The 3,873-nt window shown below is 42.9% G+C and overlaps 1 pseudogene; it reads left to right on the top strand.

Moving 5' to 3' along the window:
* The first annotated feature begins 270 nt into the window (after positions 1–270).
* Positions 271–789, top strand: LOC105742940 (annotated as a pseudogene).
* Positions 790–3,873: the final 3,084 nt, after the last annotated feature.

The following is a 3,873-nucleotide window of genomic DNA, read 5'->3' as shown; positions in this document are numbered from 1 at the left end:
TTGCTTCATCTTATTTGATGTTTAACTGCTTTGAAAACAGTCAATCCTCATAATGTATGAAAAATATTAAATGCAACTACTAACAAAAAGTGAAAAAAAAAAAAAAAAGGGCCAGGGAGAACATGACCTGAAACTCTAACTGGCTATTACTGCCTCCCAAGACTCTGAGCCCAGTCTCTGCTCTTGTGCATCCACTGACAGAAGTTCTTCCCGTGCAGCCAGCAGCGATCCAGACAAGATGGTGAAGGTCGAAGTGAACAGTAAATCCATATTGAATGCCTGGTCACCAGGGCTGCTTTTAACTCTGGAAAGGTGGATGTTATGGCCATCAGTGACCCCTTCATTGACCTCAACTGGAACATGGTCTACATGCTCCAGTACAATTCCACCCCTGGCAAGTTCCATGGCACTGTCAAGGCTGAGAATGGGAAGCTCGTCATCTATGGAAAGGCCATCACCATCTTCCAAGAGCGAGATCCTGCCAACATGAAGTGGGGTGATGCTGGCACTGAACATGTGGTAGAGTCCACTGGTGTCCTCACCACCATGGAGAAGGCCGGGGCTCACCTGAAGAGTAGTGCCAAAAGGGTCATCATCTCTGCCCCTTCTGCCTATGCCGTGATGGCCCAAGGCTGCCCAGAACACCATCCCTGCATCCATTGGCGCTGCCAAGGCTGTGGGCAAGGTCATCCTGGAGCTGAGTGGGAAACTCACAGGCATGGCCTTCCATGTGCCCACTCCCAAGGTGTCAGTGTTGGATCTGACCTGCTGCCTGGAGAAAGCAGCTAACTACAACAACATCAAGAAGAGGGTGAAGCAGGCATCAGATGATTCCCTCAAAGGCATCCTGGGCTATATACACACCAAGGCCTAGGTTGTGTCTTGCAACTTCAACAGTGACACCCACTCTTCCACCTTGATGCTGGGGCTGGCATTGCCTTGAATGAGTACTTTGTCAAGGTCATTTCCTGGTATGACAGTGAGTTCAGCTACAGCAACAGGGTGGTGGACTTCATGGCCCCCCACCACAGCCTAGCAAGACCAGAGGGACGGAGAGGCCATGCCGTAGAAGCTACTGCCCTACTCAGCCCCAACACGGAGAATCTCCCCTCACAGCTTCAATCCCAGGCCCCCTAGAAGGGAAGGAGCCTCGGGAGTCCTGGCTCACTGCTATTGCACACCATTAATAAAGCCCACTGTACTGAAAAAAAAAAAAAAAGAAAAAGACTGAGCCCAAATCCTTCCCAATCTGTGGTAAAAATGAAAGTGAGTATGAGTGATAATTGTAACAATATCCTACTGCTGGCTAGGACTTCCTGGTGATACCTGTTATTTGATGTCTTCTAAGACAATTTGTATTTTGGCTTTTGGCTATCATTGGCCCATAGGTATCAATAGCAAGTAGCCACTGACTTACTTTATGGACTCCAAGTTATGTCTTCAAGATGAGACTGAAAACTAATAGAAAATTCTAGATGATGCTAGAAGAGACTAGAAGATGAAACAAGCACAGGGAAGCATAAATACCAATTTATATACTTCCATGACACAGTATAACAAACACATGTGCTTTTTTTTGCTTCCAAGAGAAGCTGGCCTTTCCCTGGCGGTACCCTTCAAGATGCCATCTGGACAGGCAGGAACAAGCCAGTAGACTCAAGACTGTCTATATCAATGTGTATGTGTGCAGACATGCGTGTGCTTGTGAGCATCTAAGTGGGTGGGAAGTTAAACTTTCCCAAAACAAACCGATGAAGATATGCACACAGAGATACTTCGTATTTGCTGGTGGAAATGATATAAAGAACATAGCATGCTTCTCTTCCATAATGCGATAACTATGAGCTGTTAATTCTTCAACGTCAGCCCCTACGCTGCTCATCCAAGAAGCACGTTCCTAGTTCCAGCTTGGTGACAAACACTCATTTAAAGCACATCCACAGGCTTTCTTTTGTTACATGCACCAAACCCTGTTCCTGCTGTGTTTTATTAGGCAAATATAAAATTAACAACACAGCAGTAATTATTTCCTAAACTGGTTCCAACACAAATTTCCAATTTGAGGTCAGATGTATTGCCTAATAAAATTTTTACAGCTGCAGTCAAATTGTGGTAGTTAATTCCTGGAAAATACAATTCTTAATTCACCAGAATTAGTTCTAAGTCTGGACTCATCCCATCAAGACAAGTGTGCATTACTCCAGTTTATACAAAATGTTCAAACAGTAATATCCGATATAATAGCTTGCAAAATTTCAGCTAATTTAATGTTCGAGGTATTTGACCTACTTACATTTTCACTGAACCACACATCACGAATTTAAGATCATTGAGTCTGATCTTTCTAAATTGCCCTTTCCTGAACTTCCTAAATATTGCCTAATGCTATGCAGCTAAACATGGAATCATGTCAACGAGAAAAGAATAATGAGAATATTCATGAAACAGGGTTCTTATGCTACTTTTGTACTTTGAGACCTGTCCCTTACTCACAAACTGAACCACCTCTCTCAACCCCTCCCTAGACTCCACATATTTATAGAATTTTAAACTCATTACATCTGCTTAGATTCTCATTGAGTATCTTTTAAGCAATTAAAATAATAAAGCTAGGGATGTAGGTTGGTGGATGAATGCTTGTCTGGTAGGCACAAAACTCCAGGTTTGCTGTTTGACTCCACATACACACAAAATTAAAATAATAAATTGAGGAATAACAGTGATAGGAAATATGTGTGCCTAATATGTGCCAGGTCATATTCTAAGTATTTCACCTATGCTAACATTTTCATCTTCATAACGATGCCAAGAGTAAGGATTCTATTATACTCATTTAACAGATGAAAAAAAAATCAGAGATGGTAAGTAACTTATCGCATACAAGAATGTCACACAGCCAGTAACAGAGCTGGTGTTCAAATCCAGGAAATCTGGCTCCTGAGCAATTTGCTTTTTGATCACTACATAATGTTATGTAAAATAAATATTTTACTACAAACCAATGAATGATTGACATGTATTAGGGAAATGATGCTTTTGTTTTTCCTACTTGGTAATGACAAGAGAAGGAAAATGAAACCCTAATGAACAAGTAGACAGACGACAAATACAAGAATAGTGCTTGTTCTTTCATGAACTGTCTCTTCTGCATATCTTTTTCCAAGTGTCTAGGACACACTGGCTCATTAGCAAAGGGTTCAGAAAATTCTCCAAGGATAAAACTTACAGACTTTCAGAAGTCGTCTGAAAAACACGTTACAGATCAACTTCTTGGGGGAGAACCATTCAAGTTAGGTCATGCTTTCTTTGCCCTCTAGAAACAATATTTTCCTGGGTCAGATTCTTGGCACCTGGCTACAGAAGGCTGGAATGGGCCAAACGTTTGTACCTTGACAGACCTGACTTGATTCCTGTTTGGCCACTTCCCAGTTCTGTGGCCTGAAGCAAAGTGTACTCCATGGAGCTGTGCCTTCGTCTGCCCCATTTACGAGGGGGCTGTGCCTGTCTTTTTCCTGCCCCTTCCGTTCACCCTACTTTTGATACACTGGTTTCTCTGTCAGACTTCTTGATTATAAGTAGCAGAAACCAAGGTAGACTCACCTATGCCAAATGAATCTGTTAGCCAGGGAGCAGGTACAACACAAAGTGAAGAACTGAAGAGCTAGTTGGAGAAGGGGGAAGAATGAGAGTTACTCAGAGGTACATACACCAAGGCTACACAGCTAAAGCATGCTGAGTTTCAGGTTCTGTGACTGGAGCTCAGTAAAGCTTCCTTCTCTCCCCTTCTGCCCCAGGCTGCTTTTCACTAAATTCTTCATCCATTCCGACACACACTGTGCCCCTACTCTGCGCACAGCACACAGAGCAGGATGA

This window comes from Octodon degus, unplaced genomic scaffold, assembly GCF_000260255.1.
Source record: "Octodon degus isolate 3935 unplaced genomic scaffold, OctDeg1.0 scaffold00085, whole genome shotgun sequence".
Lineage (NCBI taxonomy): Eukaryota > Metazoa > Chordata > Mammalia > Rodentia > Octodontidae > Octodon > Octodon degus.
This window is presented reverse-complemented; position numbering and strand designations above follow the sequence as displayed.